Below are 21,268 nucleotides of genomic sequence, written 5' to 3'. Positions count from 1 at the left end.
AAACATTGGAATCAAGTGAATAACTTCTAAAATAACCTAAATTTGGATTATAAGCACAAACTAGGGTTTATGACTCAAACAAGTTCATAAAATCACATACAATTCATAGGATGGAGATTGATGCTTAGAAAACCTGAACTAGATAGTAGATTAAGAGAGAAAAATAAATAAAAGTCATCAAAATTAACATAATTTCGGACTTAACTTCGGGTTTCTAACCGTAATTCAAAAATAGCAGGAAACTCAAGAGGATTTACCTTCAAACTCCAAAGTATGAGTTCCTAGTTCCACTCATTCACATATTCTTCAAGTTCTAACCTAGATGTTCATCTGTCTCATGAAAATTGCTATCCTATCCATTTTCCATCTCAAAGTAATGAGGAGAAGAAATGACTTGGGTGGAGAGATTACTAGCTTCTCAACTTTGCTCGCTTAACACATTTATCCCTCTTACCTTCTTTTCTTACAATTTAGCCGTCACTATATTTAGTCTCTAAGTAAAACTTCTAAATTTTACTCTTAAGTCTTAAATTACCAATACCATCACAATGACATCCATGATTAAGCCATAACTAGTCAATCCAACTTTATCCTACTTTTAACTTTTAATCCTTCACTTCTTATCTCCTAACGATAACCACCATGTTGACTATAACTAAATATGAACTATAATACTTCCTTAATTGGCCCATCATCATAAAATTTATGAAACCTAAGACCTATTTTATTAACAAGAGTCAAGTTCCAACTTTCATGAATTGGCATATTTGGTCATTCTAACAAAACTTTCCTCAATTTGATTGTATTTAAACTTCTAATCGTTTTTATCATTATGTTAATCATTATTATTTAGTTACTTATATTAACTTATTTAATCGATATATTTGATTTTATTTGGTTTATTTCTATTTTTTTTACTAAAAGGGCAAAAACTTCTATGTTTATTTTAAGAATGATACAACATGGGCGTCATACCACCCATGTGATTCTTATGTAGTCACCCATCACACAAGTGAATACCACTCCTTCTTAAGTGATGTTGATGTGGCGTCGCTTCCTGTGACCACCACATGCTTCTTCACAACTATTTTTTTCTTGTTTCTTCTTTAATTGCTTATTCTTCGCACCCCTCACACAAGTGATCACTCCCCCCACCTCATATGGTGTGACGATGGTGATAAAATGGATTATATGATGTTTATATGAACCACCAAGAACTTTAATAATAATAATAATAATAATAATAATAATAATAAAATACATTTAGTGTTAGATGTCATATATCATTGGGATGTATGGATCCCACTTGGAAATGGATCACACCTTATAGGCTAGAAAAATGTATTTAAAAAAATTGGGATTGGTCCTCCATGGTTAAATCTTGACACCCATTAGACTTTTCACTTATTTTGATAAAAACCTTCAAGAGACTCCATTTGTTTTTGTATCTCATAAGAAACCACCATCAATTTGTTGCTTTCTTCCGATGGCCACCCAGGGGCGAGTCCATGAAGGGTTAGGTCGTTTGACCTACCTAAGTTTTAGAATTTTATATCAAATTATATAAAAATAAATATAGGACATATCTAAAACGAGGTTTTTTAGGCCGCGCGTTGCGACAGGAGTTTTTAAGCTATAAATTTTGTGATATAACATTCTAGTTGTGTTATATTATGACAAAAATGGAATGAACATCTACATCATCATGTTGCATCCTCAAGTGTATACACCTGTAGAAAATACACCAACAAATTAAGAAGCAGTTATGCATCATTTAAGTTAAGGGCTAAGTAGGAAATTGCAAAGTACTTTCACTTATGAGTGTATTATAGCATCCTACTTTTATTTCTCTCTTTTATAGAATTATACTATATAACATTTCTTATTAGAACACTATACTTTCAGGAATCCGCTCAGTTATAACATTACCCTTTCGCTTGATTTATTAGGGAATTCCAATGTGTTTTTAATTTTTTCTTCTTTAATAGGTACCATTTCTGTAACTGTACTATTACAAAGGGATCATTTCTGTAACTTTGTTTTAAACTATTACATATGGGCAATTTCTACAATTTTACTAATGCAAAGGGACCATTTCTGTAATTTTGTACATATCCTGCAATTAGACTGCAATCAAACAGGGACCAAATCTATAATTTTGTTTATTTCATGCAAAACGTAAGGACATATGGGCCATTTTTGTAATATTAGCATTACATATAGACCATTTCTGTAATTTCTTGCAAAATGTAATGGCACATTGGAAAAATTGATAAAGTACGTTTCTTTTATGTTGAGCTTGACAGTAAAATGATGTGGTAAGGAGAAATGAAAGTATGATACTATATTAAACAAATCAATGAAAAGTATATTGCTATTTCATACATTTACCAGAAAATGGTCTAAATGCAAGAAAATGGTCTTTTGAATTTTTAATATTACTTTAAAACTTTTTTCTTACTAAACCGTTGTAAGTTATGAAATCAAAACATAAATGTAACCTTGATAAAAGTAACGCTCATAAAACAATTTTCATGATAAAATTCAGCATCAAAAGATAAGAATTTTTCATATCAATATTAAAAATAAAAGTTAAATTATGTTGCGATCATTTATCTGCAATAAATTACATCAGAATGCCTTGTTGGAGAAATTCATCTCTTCTCCGCCTCTTCCTAAAATCTACAAAAGAAAACCATGATTTAGTAGTAATTTCATTTTCATTAGAATTTCTAAACACTAATATGCATAAGAGTTAATAATAGTTCACATAAATTACTAAGTAGGGCCAGTGAATGTCAAATGTCATTGGTTAAAATAAAACTACAAATTATGGAAAAGCAAGAAACAAACTTTAAAGAAATCAAGTAAACACCCATTTCATATTTCATGGAATGATTAATTGTAAACATAAATACCTTATATCCATTTTTTTTGTTTTAGATACATAAGCTCAAACCCTTTTCAATGCATGTGCCAACCATCTAAATTATACAAATGTAAACATTAAGCATAATATATCACTTTTCAATAATAACTCCCAAAATTAGTCAAAACGGCCAGAGAAAACAAATCAATTTCAATATATTAAAACATTACTCTCTCAAATGATGGTTTCCATAGTTATACAGGAAAACAAAAGGATCAGGTGATGAGGGGAGATGTAGTACCACATCTTTTGGATTTGTAATCAAGGGGATCTTTCAAGTTTTTCTACTTCATATGGATTATTGACCTCCTCCATCTACAATACCTCCTGATGATGAAGACAATGAAACAACACCCACTTCAGAAGATTCTAAATCTTCTTAGAAAATCCACTAATCAAGCACAATTATTGAATCCCATTCTCTAATTTTAGATAAATCGAAGGCAGAGGGGTGAATAACAACAAAAGAAGTGATAGATTCATATATAAAAAAATTATAAAACATAATCGGTACCCTGGTCAAATCATAATCGAAGCTTTATCTTTCCTCCTTATTGGGTTCCAACAAAGACACGATTCTATGTTAATGATGTCTTCAGGAGTAGAGGACACAAATCTGATGCCTTAAACAACAGTCACTGCTCATGCTCTGAAGTCTGAACATTGCTACATCATTTGTTGCCCTAATGTTTCTTGAAGAAGTGAAGAGAATTCTTCCACCACCAACGTTTACAAGTCTTTCCATCATACACAGACATAGAGATTGTGGTGGTTTTATCAGTTTCATCATGGAGATAGAGATCCATGGAGGTTTTAATAGTTTCATCAAGGAGATAGAGATTGTAGTGATTTATCAGTTTTATAGAGAAAATCAAGTGAGAAAGAGATGAGATGGTGAAAACATCAGTTGATGGTGGTGAGTGTATGGTGGCAGTGGTGAAGACGAAGTTGTAACATGAGGTGTGAGGTATGGGTGTAGATTATTGCGTCTAGGGTTAGAGAAAAGAAGGACGGAGATAATAAGGTACGCATCTAGGGTCACACAGAAGAATGAGGGAAGAATGGGGTATGATTCAGTGCTGTTGCGGTGGTGTGATTTCCGACAGTAGTGACGGCCTCGATGGTGGGGGGTTTGTCTAGAGACAATGAGAAGGGATAAGTATTTTGTGTTAAATGACAGAGGAGAGAATCTAGAGAAAATCAATTCCCAATTCAAACAGTGATGAGTGAATCGGGACAAAATCAAAAAGCAGATCACTCACAGTGTTAGAGCACTATATCTTGATGTGCTCGTATGAACAGTGCAATAAAATTTGTAAAATGTTAATGTTTATAATATTTGGAGTGACCTACCTTGTTTTGTTTAAAAAAATACAAATCAAGATTTTTAAATCCCGTATCTTATATTTTAGTAGCCAAAATACTTAATCCATTTATAATATTACCTATTACAAAATAGACCACTACAATTTAAAATTAGATAAAGAAAAAAAAGGAAAAATATTAAAAAAAAAAAGAAATTAACGTACGAATTGGGGTCTGTCGATGTCGTTTCGTTCCTCCTCCATCATCACGCTTCATACACGCACGCAAGGCCAAAAGATTAATCTAGTGATCGACGATCAGTTAGATAATCACCATCACATCTATCATAGCCTTCGACTTCGTCTGCCAGTTCGTCTCGCCCTTCAGCACTTTAATTTACCTACAAAAATATCACATATTTCCATCCAAGGTCCCAGCATACAATTCCATTTTTGTCTAATTTTCGGAGTAAATTGACTCCTAAATGCGGCATTTCATTAGCGACCCTTTTGGGGCCTTGGTTAATCTGAATTTCATATTTACATATGTGAAAACAAGTATAAATATCTTCATATACTAAGCGCTCACTAATGAGTACTACATCTTCAAAATCGTAACTTTCACATGGCATATAAGTTACTAATACATTTTCCCCAAAGCGAGTTCACCACCAACTATAGCAGCACCATACGTTAAAATTTTGTTATGCCTGGATTAAGCCCGTCAACAAATGTGGATGTTGATCCTGGCCCGTCAGCTGGAGGCCCGGGTCCAGTAAGGAAGTCCGATAGGGTGGCGGTGAAACCCATTTGGCAGAAAGATAATCGAATGGGTAAAGTCATGAAGAAGGATAAGATCGGTTCCATGCTTTTAAAGTACTCCTTAGGATTTGGATTTCTGTTTGGATTGAGTTTATTTTTGGGTTTCTGTTTTGAACTTGATTTATCTTTTCATTGTCATTATTTAATCGTGTAAGTCCCCAATCTGCATGTGTATCAATCAGATCTGTTTGATGGTGCGGAATCCCAATCAATTGGATGATGTCAGATCAAAATAGAAGAGAAGGAGAAGAAGAATAACTTGAATCTATGATGTATTGAATGAATATGAATGAAGATCCTTACAATAGATTCACACACACTATTCTTCTCTCTAGTTTCTCTCTCTAGAACACCTTAGAATACACACACTTAAGCTCCTTGGTCATACACTCTCATGCACCCCTCACCCTATATGTAGCATCACCAGCCGTACACACGTGTACGACCGTACACACGAGTACGGCTGTACACACGATAATGGCCGTACACAGCCACACAAAAACTACATAAAAATATATTTTGCTAGAAAAGCAAAGTATAAACCAATATTTTGACCCAACAATCTCCCCCTTGGTTTATAGCTTTCTTTTCTAATTGACCTAACAAACTGTTGGGTTTTGAGCAAACTAACACTCCTAAGGTGTTCATGCAACCCTAGAAACCTTGGATCTATGTTTGTCTAAAACACATGCAAAATAATTTTCCAAGGTTCATAACCTATCTAGCATACATGGGGTACTTTTAAACACAAAAGATACTAGAAGAATTACATACCTTTGTTAGTGAGTTGATTCCTTGGGAGTTTGAGAGCCAAGCACCAATAATGTGAATGCCTCAAATGGAAATCACAAATCACCATAAACTTGGAAAACTTATGAGAGAGCACTCTAATACTCTAGAAATCGGCCACACCTTATGCACACACACATAGTGTCTTTTCAAGCACCATAAGCCCCTTTATATAGTGTAGATGATTAGGGTTATGAACCATGCAAACCCTAATAACCCATGTCTTTTCCTATTCCAAGGAACCATGGGTTAAAAGCTCCATGGATCATCCATGGACTCCCATTCAAGGTTAGCCCATTTCCTTATGAGTGTTAGCCCACACTATATAAGTACAATAGCCCATTATTTAATTAGTCACCTTATGATCACTAAATTAATTCATAATTAATTTAAGATCAATACTAATTAAATAATACAATTTCATATTAATATATTATAACTTATAATATATTAGTAGGCCGCAAATATACTCTTCTCATAATGTTATCCATATAAATAGTTCGGGTGAAGTGCAACCCAAATGGACCATGCCGGGTCGGGTCAAGTATATACCAAATAAGTTATGGACTTAGACACCTTATCCAACAGTCTCCCACTTGGATAAGTCTGATAACTGTATTTGCCTATATAGCTTCAGGAACCAACCGGCAATCGTAGCTCTTGAAAACTCTGTTGAACTATGAAGCGCCATTTTAGATAAGTGATCACATAATCCTCTGCTCTCATGATATCAGCCGGACAAATACATGGAACAATGTCTTACTTATTGTCCAGTAGTTTGTTTCCCGATTTCCGATTTGTTTGACAAAGAACTTAATCGAACACATCAATTTAGTTCTGACCGGGCCCGGTACATAGGTCAAAACAAAATCATCGAGGGGCCCAGATATCGCTTCTATTTCTAGAAGGAACAGATAAACTTCAACTCATATGCTTGTTCTACTACTTATTGAATTTCACACAAAGGCACGTTTTATAACATCAAGTTACTGATGCGTTTACGTGCAATCAATGCACAACCAACTCATAGGTAAAAACTCATATCTCTAGGTTTCAAGACTTATATGATATTACCGTCTCACGATCACTCGAGATAAATTCCATGAAGTGATACAAGTGAGCGTGGGTTTATTCCAATACTCATAACTTATGAGTACTCATGAATGTTGTAGCAACCATTGCTATGGCTAAACACCTTTAGTCATCTACAATCCCAATTCATGACAGTCTTGATTCATACCTACTTCCGACATATGACCGACTGTGGAGAGTTTGAATAAACTTATTATTCTGGAAGTCAAACCATGCAAAGCGGAAACAATAGTAAATAATTGAGAATGATAGCAACACCTTACTCATAAATAAATCACAACTTTTATTCATCATCAAACGTCGATTACATTTTACAAGTTTCAGTAATAACTATCTAATCTGTAAAACTAATATCGTCCCTCAGCCCGATGCGTCTCGCATGCTGCAAATGCTTCACCCTCGTCAGTCCCTTCGTAAGGGGATCCGCAGGGTTCTCATCTGACGATACCCTCTTTGCCACGAGGAGTCCCTCTTCTATCTTGTGTCTTATGAAGTGACATTTTCTGTCAATGTGTCGGGATCTGCCATGATCTCTTGGTTCCTTGGCTAAGGCAACCGCACTATTGCTGTCACAGAAAATCTCCATAGGCTCCTTAATAGCTGGTACAACTCCAAGGTCTCTGATGAAGTTCCTCAGCCATATCGCCTCCTTTGCCGCTTCACTCGCTGCTATGTACTCTGATTCACAAGTTGAATCAGCTACAGTCTCCTGTTTGGAACTCTTTCAAGTGATTGCCCCTCCATTTAAGGTAAAGACCCAGCCCGACTAAGAGCGTAAGTTATCCCTATCAGTCTGAAAGCTAGCATCACTATACCCTACTATTCTCAAGTCATCACTCCCACCAAGGGTAAGGATCCAATCCTTAGTCCTCCGCAGGTACTTGAGAATATTCTTTACCGCAGTCCAATGAGCCTTGCCAGGGTTCCCCTGATATCTGCTGACCATGCTCAAAACGAAGGCCACATCAGGACGGGTACAAGTCATAGCATACATGATCGAGCCAACAGCAGAAGCATAAGGTAATCGACTCATCTCAGCTATCTCATCTTCTGTACTCGGGCTCTGAGCCTTGCTCAGTTTGGCATTGCTTTGGATCGGTAATTCTCCTTTCTTGGAATTCTGCATGTTGAACCTTTTCAACACCTTATCCAAGTAGATACTCTGACTAAGTCCAATTAGTCTTTTACTCCTTTCTCTTAATATCCTTATCCCTAGGATATAGGCACCTTCTCCAAGGTCCTTCATAGCAAAGCACTTCCCAAGCCAGGACTTAACCTCCTGCAAGGTTGGGATGTCATTTCCTATGAGTAGTATGTCATCCACATACAGTACCAAAAAGCTAACTATACTCCCACTAGCTCTGACATACACGCAGGACTCATCTTCACTTCTTGAGAAACCAAACTCTTTGACCTTCTCATCAAAACAAAGATTCCAACTTCGAGATGCTTGTTTCAATCCATAAATGGATTTCTCAAGCTTGCACACTCTATTGGGGTACTCTGCACTGACAAAACCCTCTGGCTGATTCATGTAAACATCTTCAGCCAACTTTCCGTTAAGGAAAGCGGTTTTGACATCCATTTGCCATATTTCATAATCATGAAATGCAGCAATGGCTAGCATAACCCTAATAGACTTAATCTTTGCTACTGGTGAAAAGGTTTCATCATAATCAATACCTTGAGTCTGAGTAAAACCCTTCGCAACCAGTCGAGCCTTATAAGTGTGCACCTTCCTATCCATGTCGGTCTTCTTCTTGAAGATCCATTTGCACCCGACTGTCTTACGGCCTGGTACATTGTCAACCAAGTTCCAAACTTGATTGTCATACATGGACTGTATCTCGCTGTCCATAGCCTCCTTCCATTTAGCAGACTCTAGGCCTGCCATGGCTTCCTTAACACTGTTAGGTTCATCCAGATTTACCAGTGTACTATCACTGATAAATGTATCACCTTCCGTAGTAATATGAAATCCATAATAAAACTCAGGTGTGTTCCTAACCCTTGTAGAACGCCTCGGAAGTATAGACTCGTCAGCTGGATCAACAGGAATTTCCTCCTCATGTTGATTGCTAGTGTCTGAGGTTCCTTCACCAATTGAGTCTTGAATTTCTTCAAGGTCAATTTGCCTCCCACTGTCTCCTTGGTTTATAAATTCTCTCTCTCAAAAGACCCCTCTCCTTGCCACAAATACCACATTCTCACTGGGTCTGTAGAAGAGGTAACCAAAGGATTTTTGTGGGTAGCCGATGAAAATACACATTTCACTTCGAGGTTCGAGCTTGTCATGAGTCTCGCGCCTCACGAAAGCCTCGCAACCCCAAATCTTGATATGGTCCAAATTAGGAACTTTCCCAGTCCACATTTCATGAGGTGTTTTGGCAACCTTCTTTGTAGGGACTAGATTAAGGATGTGGGCGGCAGTCTCTAAGGCATACCCCCAAAAAGAGATTGGTAGCGAAGATCGACTCATCATAGAGCGAACCATGACCAACAAAGTTCGATTACGCCTCTCAGCTACACCATTCAGCTGTGGTGTCCTAGGAGGTGTCAATTGTGAGACAATCCCACACTCCTTAAGATAGTCGAGGAACTCAGTACTAAGATACTCACCACCTCGATCAGATCGAAGCATCTTAATGTTCCTGCCCAATTGATTTTCTACTTCCTGTTTAAACTCTTTAAACCTTTCAAAAGTTTCTGACTTATGTTTGATTAAGTAGACATAACCATATCTACTAAAATCATCAATAAAAGTCACATAATAGCGATTAGCATCCCTTGTGGCGGTTTTGAATGGTCCACATACATCAGTATGTATAAGGTCCAACAAACCCTCACCCCTTACACAAGTACCAGTGAAGGGTGATTTTGTCATTTTTCCAAGTAGACAAGACTCACAACTATCATCCGACTTGAGGTCGAACGACTCCAAGACTCCATCCTTTTGGAGCTGGCCTATGCGTTTCTTGCTTACATGTCCAAGACGGCAATGCCACAAAGATGCTTTATCCAAGCTAGTAGAAGAATCAATACATAATACATTATTTCCTAAATTATCTACGACCGATATAGCTTCATACACACCATCACAAGGTAATGCTTTAAAATAAAGAACATTATTAAAGAAAGCATTAATACTACCAACTTCATTATCAAAAGAAAAGGTAAACCCTTGTTTGTACAAACCATGAAAAGAAATAATATTCCTCGCCATTTCAGACGAGTAAACACATTTATTCAAATCTATCTTTAACCCACTACTTAGAAACAAAGTATAAACTCCAATCTTGGTAACAGGTGAAGCCTTCCTATTCCCCATGATTAAGTTTATCTTCCCGTGCTCCACATCCTCACTTCTTCTTAGGCCTTGCAAATCACAACATATGTGAATACCGCAACCTGTATCAAGGACCCCAAGAGTTAGAATATGGTGAGTTATTAGACAATATAGTGTAAATACCTGCATGGGATGTTTTCACTTTCCCATCCTTGACATCCTGCAAGTACTTTGGGCAGTTTCGCTTCCAGTGCCCCTTATTCTGGCAATAGAAGCAATCAGCATCCTTAGGGATGGCAGAAGGAGTGGCAGAACCACCTTTGGATCCACTTGATGAGGAGCCATCAAGAGCCTTTCCCTTGGTACCCTTCAAACGGGTCTTCCTCTTCTTCCCTTTGCATTGCCCGATAGTACACACATTTATTCAAATCTAACTTTAACCCACTATCTAGCAACAAAGTATAAACTCCAATCTTGGCAACAGGTGCAACCTTCTTGTTCCCCATGATTAAGTTTATCTTTCCATGCTCCACATCCTCACTTCTTCTTAGGCCCTGCATGTCACAACATATGTGAATACCACAACCTGTATCAAGAACCCAAGAATTAGAATATGATGAGTTATTAGACAATATAGTGTAAATACCTGCATGGGATGGTTTCACTTTCCCATCCTTGACATCCTGCAAGTACTTTGGGCAGTTTCGCATCCAGTGCCCCTTATTTTGACAGTAGAAGCATTCAGCATCCTTAGGGATGGCAGAAGGAGTGATAGAACCACCTTTGGTTCCAGATGAGGAGCCTTCAAGGGACTTTCCCTTGGTACCCTTCGAAGGGTGCTTCCTCCTCTTCCCTTTGCCTTGCCCGATAGCCAAAACAGGGGTAGTAGTAAGAGTAAGAATAGTAATCGACTTACTCTTAAGACCACTTTCGGCAGTCTTCAGAAGTCCTTGAAGCTTACTGAGTGTGACTTCCTCCTTGTTCATGTGGTATGTCATACGAAATTGATCATAACACGAGGGCAAGGAGTGCAAAATGATATCAATTGCCAACTCCTCAGGGAAGTTCACATTCAGTTTCATTAGATGGTCCACATACCTTTGCATTTTCTGCATGTGGCTCGTGATTGGTTCGGTATCCTTCATACGGGTAGTGATCATGGAGGAGATTATTGTTGGGTTTTGAGCATTCTAACACTCCTAAGTGTACATGCAACCCTAAATACCTTGGATCTATGTTTTCTCTATAATACATGCAAATATGATTATCCAAGGTCTTATCCTAACTAGCATACCAAAACATTGATACTAGGATAATAAAATAGATAGAATACATACCTTGTTGTTGTTGCTTGACTCCATGAAGCTTGAGAGCCTAGTGCCCCAAGTGTGACACCTCAAATGGTTCACACAACATCATGAACTCTTTGAATAACCATGAGAAGAAGACATACATGTTCAAATCGGCTAGCCCTCAAAATATGTATCACTAATGCCAATTTCTTGAACTAAAGGGGTTCTTATATAGTATGGCTATTAGGGTTACACCATGTAACTCATGACTTTACCCATTCCTTATGCTCCATGGGTTTTAACCTCCATGGAGTATCCATGTATCACCACATGGGTTAAACCCAACATAAAGGAATCTTGGATCATAAGCCTACATATATAAGAATGAATGATTTACACAATCAATCCCCATATATTTAATTAGTCTCTTTTTGATCACTAAATTAAGTCCAAATTAATTCTTGATCAATACTAATTAAATAACATGATTTCATATTAATATATTAGAACTTATAATATATTAATATGTCACAGAATGTCTTTTCCTCATAAACGGTCTATCCAAATGTTCTGATGCCATGCAACCCAAATGGACCATGCCGAGTCGGGTCAAGTACATACCAATTATAGTTATGGACTTAGACACTAATCCAACAGTCTCCCACTTGGATAAGTCTAAAACTATTATTGTGTATGACTTCAGGAACCAACTGGCAATCGTAGCTCTCAAAAGCCGTTGTCGAACTCTGACCTTGTAGATGAACTCTGACCTTTGTCTATGACTTGTCCATTAGATAAGGGATCATATATTCCTCCATTCTAGATATCATATGGACTGAGACATGGATTATAATCATTCTCTCTATCCATTTGTTGTTTCCTGATTTCCGATTTATGACGATTGACTAATTGAACAAATCAAATCAGTCCAGGCCCGGCCGAGCACTTACATTTGTCATCACCAAATCATCGAGGGGCCCACAGATATCGCTTTTATCCCGAAGGTAAAAGGAATGGATAAACTTCGACTCATATGGCTTGTTCTACTACTTGTTGAATCATACACAAAGGCACGTTTTATAACACCGAGTTACCGAATGCGTTTTCGTGCAATCAATGTACAACCAACTCATAGTAACAACTCATATCTCTAGGTTTGAAGAATATAAGATATTATCGTCTCATGATCACTCGTGATAAAATCCATGAAGTGATTCCAATGAACGCGGGTTGAATCCAATACTCAGAACTTATGAGCACTCATGAGTGTTGTAGCCCCTTGTCCAACATCTTAGACCTCTACAAGCCAACCCATGACAGTCTTGATTCATATCTACTTCCAACATATGACCGACTGTGGATAGTTTGAATAACTTAGTCAATCAGGAAGAACGACCTAGTTATTCTGGAAGTCAAAACATGCAAAATGAAACACAATAATAATAGAATCTAATATGGTATCAAAACCTATGAACATAAATAAAACACCTTTTATTTATCACCATATGATTACACATTATTCATTTTATACTATTTCAGCTATCAACTTTATTCTTGAATTTAAAACAATAGTTGTCCCATGCTCCAAGCATGTACACTATGTTTTCTAAACACTAGTCATGCCATACACCAAGTATGCATACTATGTTTGTCTATGATCTTCACTTTGTGAATTAGATCAATTGAACATAACTCCAATGATCCTCTTTCACAGTCCCAAATCCTTACTGCAAATGCAAGAATTCCAAATTCATGCCATTTACTGAAATCTGTTAGATTCTAAACTTATATGCATTGATCCTCCTGTAATGATTATGCACAGAGTCAGAAAGACTTGACAACAACCATTACAGAGCATTCCAAAGGAGATCAGCTCCTTGGAAATATCCTTCTTGCATTAAGTTTCCTAATCTTACACAGATTGAAACATTTCCAACTTTGAAACATTTCCATATTCCATTTTGACTATCACTTCTGAACAAGAGTTGCCTCCTTACAGATTATGTCAATATGGTCCTTCCAGAATTATCACTATACTTCCAACTATCCTTGAGCAACCAATCTTTGGTAAACCTTAGATTGTCCTCGACAATTGCTTAATCCTTTTAGTCATATCCAGTTCTAGACCTTTTCCCTTCTTAATGCCCCAGGCATTTGGAAAATTTTAGAAAGGATAAATATAGCACATGTAATCGATCCTATATCCGAATCATATGGGACTCGAGTCATGATGTCTCACATAAAGACTAAACCAGTCTTTTGCTATAACATTTCCATTTCTATTTGCCAAGTTCTCATAATTCAGATTATGAAAAGGGATGCCGTAATCATAATCGAATTTTAGAACGCAAATAATGGACCCATATATAAAATTTCCTTATGTTGAGTCATTCCAACATGAAATTCATATATATATCCTTGACTAAATACGACTTAAAACCTCAATCTAAGCTTTTAGAATTGAAATGAAGTATAATTTTCTCTCCCTTAATTATAGCAAAACAACTTTTTCAACCCCTGCAGCCTCACGAATTGAAACTTTTGTTTTCTATAATTAACATTGCTAACTTGCAACCTTTATCATAATTATCATGCTCCCACTAACATGATGATTATTAGCATAACACTTACGCTCCCACTAGCTTTGACATGTAATTAGAAATCAGCTGGACTTCTAGAAATCAATACTTTATTGACTTTCTTACCAAAGTTCAGATTTCTGATACTAGATTGCTTTGATAAAACTTTATCAATATCATACACCTTATCTTAGATAGCTCACATGTGTGTCTAAACAATTTTAAGAACTATGAAAAGGGATGCCGTAATCATAGCCTCGATTGTTTAGACCTTTACCACTTCTCACAAGTCCATGTTAGTGTGCTGGTTAACCACACACGCTCCACTAACGACTTTGAGAATGCAAATATCACAATTGCTATCTAGCTAAAATCTACTTAGTGAAAGTGTTTCCTCACCATCATTTTCATGAATCGAAGAGAAACCTTATGACACTTAGATTTAATGGTGTATGTGTTCTTATCCATGTGAATTGTAAAAACCATAGTCACAAGACAAGGATAATGACAAATTCAAACTCACATGGACTGAACTCAATCTTAATCTCTTGCCATGTGGCAGCTCAAGGGTCTGCCATTGCTTCCAAGTTGCTGTGCAACCAATTGAGAACTCTAAGAACTCATATGCAAAGCCAACTATAATTGGAATGGACACAGAAATAGTCAACACGATAGGTTATAAACCTCAAGTCGTGTGCTAGTGAAGAACTTTAGGTTTTACTCTTGATTAGTTCTTGAGACTTTCAAGACCTTTTAAGACTCCCACTGTCCTCTTGACATATAAGACTCTCTTGTCAAATATTCAAGAGATAGTGTGGATTCTAATCAAGACAAACACTTCATACAATTGGCCTTAGTTGGTCTTTGTTTTATCCAAAAACATCACAACTTACCAATTTCAAATGTACAAGAGTAGAAACCTTCTACTCTTACATTTGACAAGTGTTTTTAAACCTTCTTTAAGACATGTCACTCAAGTTACAATCTTGGAGTATGACTCTAAGAATTGTTTTGGAATGAAATATGACTCATCTTCTTGATTTAACCACTTCAACAATTCATAACTCCTCTTCTTAGCTACCAGAATGCACTTAGAGGATGAATTGTGATAAGGTCTCTTAATCATTAAGATGATTATATAACATGATACTCAAGTACTCTACCATCTTTTCAGATTTGAGAAACTTTTATCCTTCTGCCTAATTTGATTCTTCTCATTCGTTCCGCCATACACTGAAATTTTTTCCAATGCTTCAGAATTATACTTAAGCCTGTAAGTATAACCATATTTACTAAACTTTAGTAAATCATGACGAATAGTCTTATCGATCTTTTGTGGTGGACTTAATCAGTGCACAAGAATGTGTACTCGATCCCTTAGTCCGTTACTTGACTCACACATCCATGTGAACAAGTAGTTAGTCTTAATTTTTCCAATGCTTGAAGGTTCTCATTCATCATGCTCTACAAATTGCATGATTCCAAGTTTCGGTCCAATTGAAACTTGGGTGATGAGAATATTTCCTTATTTGGTAAATTTAGACACTACCACAAATGAAAGAATCAAATTCATATTTCCACTCTTGCTCTTAATGGAATCTTATAAGCAACACAGTTTTTCACAAATGCCATTGTAAGGATATTTTAAAATAAATAAAATCAAAAGATTTACCTTTTATTTTAAAACTTTGCGGAAAAACTCATCCTTACAATCCATATGAAAACTTGTTGTTATCTATTCCTAAGCAAAATATCATAACTCCTAAGAAGTAGCTCAAGAATCCGATCTTCAAACTATGTGATAGAAATCCATCTACGCGATCAGATTCAGCATATTCTTTCTTTAAGTTTCTTCACCTTTTCTTTGATTCTTAAAACATCACCATGTGACCCAGTCACATCATGTATCAAGAATCTCATAATAGAAACTTAGCAGAGTTAGATAGTGGACTTTACCTGAAGTAGAGTCAAACTTATTGACTTTAACATCCTTAGGTAAATTTGGCAGCTTCGCAACCAATGCCCCTTTCTTTGGCAATGGACCATTGATAATGGGACTATCTCAGACTTAGCCTCTCTCTTTACCATTTGGTCAACCAAGTTGACTATGGCCGATCCCTTTTCCATTGGGACTATCTCAGACTTAGCCTCTCTCTTTACCATTTGGTCAACCAAGTTGACTATATCCAATGTCATCATTGTCAATGTCCATAAAGTTTTAGGAAGTTGATCTTAGCAAATAGATAAGATCATTAAGGGTCTTGTCATACTCTGTTTCATAGGAGTCCCAAAGGAACTCACTATGTGACTTAGAAAGTGATTGATCATCAGCTTCCTCTAGGCTTTGACACCCAACTCTCCCGGTTTGTCAATATGTGACTACATCTCCAAGATGTGATCACACATAGACCTTTGCTTGCCAATAGGGCTTGAGTGACCTTAAACTTTTCAGGAACTTGTGGGTTAGGGAGAATAATTGGAGGAGGTGAAAGAAGTATGATTTCCATGGGACATCATCTTCATTTTAGGAAAACTTGTTTCAAGAGATTTGGGAAGATCATCTTTTGGGAGATATTCAAGATAGTTGATTTAAAGTCCTTAATATAACACCCAATATGAAATATTAAGGCTAGGACCCAACAACCTATTTATAACTGGAAGAGGGATGCCGTAATCCAAGTTATAAAATAGTTGAAGGTAGGTAAATGACGATTTACCCATTTCCACCATGAAAAACGAAATATAATTAAGTTTTAATTGGATTTGAAACTCCTAGATCTTTTGAGATACATTGAACTTTCAATGGCATGTTTGAATCTCGATTGTGCCCTCTCAAGTTTGTGACTGGGATGCCGAGGATCACAAACAAGGTGTGAATAACCATACAAATTGACTTGGTACCCTTAACTTTATCACCTAATCGATGTGCCGGTTAACCACACACGCTCCACCGATCTATAATAGAGTCAAGTTACCCTTTGCCACTCTTACTAGTCCTTATTAGTGTGCCGGTTAACCACACACGCTCCACTAATGACTTGGTAAGGTACAAAGTGTAATTTCATGGGTTAGCACCTTTTCACATTTTCCTAAGTAACTAAGATTGGGAATGTATAGGTGTTTAGTTACTTAGTATTTATCATTAATACTTTTAATGAAGGGAGAATTATAGTCCTTTCCTACCCGTTCGGCTAACGACCCTCCACTAGTCAAGGAAGCGGTGGGTGAGAGTGGACACCCATTAAACTGCCATTTTATAGGCAGTAACCTTATACCCCCCTTATAGACCGGCTTCGTGAATGAGGCCTACTAACGGTAAGATTGACTTTATCTTATACATATCTATATAATTAAAATTATAATAATAGTATAAGGGTTTGAATTTTAACTTTTAAAATTCTAAGGGCTAACTTGGAATTAAAGTATTCATAAGTGAAACTTTTCAAATTCCAAAACATGAGGGCAAGTTTTGAAACTATTCAAAACTAATTAATTCCATAACTTATGTGTTTAAATTAGTTTTAATTAAAAAACTCTTCAAGTTCCATAACTTGAGGACAAGTTATGGAAGACTTTAATCTAATAAAAGAATGTAACTTTTCTTTATTTTGTAACTTATGAAATTAATTAAGGTTACACATTTTATTACTTAATGAAGTGACTCTTGAACCTCCATAACTTGAGGACAAGACTCTTCATTTTTGTAACCATTGCCAACTTTTATGAGTTTTATGAAACTTAAATGTGACTTTTCATATAACTTGAGGACAAGTTACAAAAACACATTTTAGAATCAAATCTTAGATTAAAATGGATTGAAAACACATAATCGATTAACTTTTCTATTAATCTAAGCAACTCATAAGAACAAGATAATTCAAATCAAACTTTTTCATGTAATTAGCCTAATCACTAAACTAATACAAAACATGAATCTATTGACAATTATCTTTGAAATTGGATTAGTATGAACATTACCACATCAAAAACAAGTTTATAAGTTCAAAAACAAGTTTATAAGTTCAAAAACATCTTAGGGTAATGTTTCTAGTCCATTTCTAGCCAAAAAAACTCGAAAATATGCTGTCTGGGGCTCCTACTCGTCGAGTGTATCAACCTACTCGCCGAGTAGGATGATTTTCTTCATGGACTCGGCGAGTTCATCAGTGGACTCGGCGAGTCCAGTGCCCAGAATGCCCGAAATTCGACTTTTTCAGCATTTTTCAGCAATTTGCATCAAGTATAATTGAAAACAAGCCTAGTCTCTGATACCACTGTTGGGTTTTGAGCATTCTAACACTCCTAAGTGTACATGCAACCCTAAATACCTTGGATCTATGTTTTCTCTATAATACATGCAAATATGATTATCCAAGGTATTATCCTAACTATCATACCAAAACATTGATACTAGGATAATAAAATAGATAGAATACATACCTTGTTGTTGTTGCTTGAATCAATGAAGCTTGAGAGCCTAGTGCCCCAAGTGTGACACCTCAAATGGTTCACACAACATCATGAACTCTTGGAATAACCATGAGAAGAAGACATACATGTTCAAATCGGCTAGCCCTCAAAATATGTATCACTAGTGCCAATTTCTTGAACTAAAGGGGTTCTTATATAGTGTGGCTATTAGGGTTACACCATGTAACTCATGACTTTACCCATTCCTTATGCTCCATGGGTTTTAACCTCGATGGAGTATCCATGGATCACCACATGGGTTAAACCCAACATAAAGGAATCTTGGATCATAAGCCCACATATATAAGAATGAATGATTTACACAATCAATCCCCATATATTTAATTAGTCTCTTTTTGATCACTAAATTAAGTCCAAATTAATTCTTGATCAATACTAATTAAATAACATGATTTCATATTAATATATTAGAACTTATAATATATTAATATGTCACAAAATGTCTTTTCCTCATAAACGGTCTATCCAAATGTTCTGATGCCATGCAACCCAAATGGACCATGCCGAGTCGGGTCAAGTACATACCAATTATAGTTATGGACTTAGACACTAATCCAACAATTATTTCATACCGCTCTTGACGAGCACTCTGATGGTACCTTTTCCGTCAAATCCTGATGCATCTCAAAAGGGTAATAGTCCTCATAGGACTTTTGGAGTTCAGCTGTCATGGTGGCCATCATGATGCATGCCACCTTGGTGGCATCTCTTTCATGTTCCTGATACTCAGCGACCTCCTCAGGAGTAGCAGTGGACTCATCAAGCTCCTTTAGCTCCTTATCGAGGACATATTCCTTGTCCTCGTAACGAGTGACCATCCTGATGTTCCGGATCCAATCCATGAAGTTGGAACCATCAAAGATGACCCTCCCACAAAGGTTCATGAGGGAAAAGGAGCCAGTAGGGTTAGAGCCCGAAGCTTTGTTGTTGGAAGACATCTGAAAAGAAGAAAACAAGTTTAGATTAGATATATCGAATCCATAATAATACACCCAAATGTAATATTAAGGCTAGGATCCAACACAATATATTATAACTTAGAAGAGGGATGTCGTAATCTAAGCTATAACATATTTGAAGGTAGGTGAATGACGATTCACCAATTTCCACCATGAAAACGAAATGAATTATTAGGTTTAATTGGTTTTGAAATTCCTAGATTCTTTTGAGATTCATTGAACTTTTCAATGGCATGTTTCAATCTCAATTGTGCCCTTCAAGTTTTGTGACTGGGATGCCGAGGATCACAAAACAAGGTGTAAATAACCATGCAAATTCACTTGGTACCCTTAATATTATCACCTAATCAATGTGTCGGTTAACCACACACGCTCCACCGATCTATGATAAACATTAAGTCACCCTTCGTGATCCTTACTAGTCCAAGTTAGTGTACCGGTTAACCATACACGCTCCACCAACGACTTGGTAAGGAACAAAGTGTGAATTTCATGGGTTAGCACCATATTCACATTTTCCTAAAGTAACTAAGATTGGGAATTTATTAAAGGTTTAGTTACTTTATAATATTCATTATACTTTTAATGAGAATTTAAAGTCTTTGTCCTACTCGTTCGGCTAACGACCCTCCACCGATCAAGGAAGCGGTGGGTGAGAATGGACACCCATTAAGTTGCCATTTTATAGGCAACAACCTTATACCCCCCTTATAGACCGACTTCGTGAATGAGGCCTACTAACGGTAAAACGACTTAATCTTATACATATATATAATAATTAACCATTAATGTTATAAATAGTATAAGGGTTGAATTTTAACTTTTAAAACTCTAAGGGTTTGGAATTAAAGTATATTAAAGTGTGTGTAACTTTACAAATTCCAAAACTTGAGGACAAGTTTTGAAACTATTCAAAACTTTTCATTTCATAACTTATGAATTAAAGGTTCATAAAATGAAGACTCTTCATTTTCATGTAACTTATGTGTTTTAAGTGTGCATAAATGAAAGTGACCTTTGGAAATCCATAACTTGAGGACAAATTATGGACTCCATTAAAACACATAAATGATCAAGAATTATCAATAAACAATTTAGCAAATAATTCATATGATCTAACAATAATTCATAAGAACATGAACAGCATATCAAAAATTCCAAGAACATATGAACACATATCATCATGCAATTTTGATATAAGCCATTGTAAATGGATTAGCATAAACATTACACCATCTAAAATAGGTTTTATAACACCAAAACAGTTTAGGGTAATGTTTCTAGTCCATTTCCAGCAGCAAAACTCGAAAATCTGCATTCTGAGGCTTCTACTCGTCGAGTGCACGAACCTACTCGATGAGTAGGATGAATTTACTCATGGACTCGGCGAGTTCATGCTGCAGAATGCAGAAAACTTGAGTTTTTCAACAAGTTTGCATCAAGTATCAAACAAACAAGCCTAGGCTCTGATACCACTGTTGGGTTTTGAGCAAACTAACACTCCTAAGGTGTTCATGCAACCCTAGAAACCTTGGATCTATGTTTGTCTAAAACACATGCAAAATAATTTTCCAAGGTTCATAACCTATCTAGCATACATGGGGTACTTTTAAACACAAAAGATACTAGAAGAATTACATACCTTTGTTAGTGAGTTGATTCCTTGGGAGTTTGAGAGCCAAGCACCAATAATGTGAATGCCTCAAATGGAAATCACAAATCACC

Source organism: Lactuca virosa, chromosome 6, assembly GCF_052849685.1.
Source record: "Lactuca virosa cultivar CGN04683 chromosome 6, Lactuca_virosa_CGN04683_v6, whole genome shotgun sequence".
Taxonomy (NCBI): domain Eukaryota; kingdom Viridiplantae; phylum Streptophyta; class Magnoliopsida; order Asterales; family Asteraceae; genus Lactuca; species Lactuca virosa.
Note: the sequence above shows the minus strand (reverse complement) of the source record.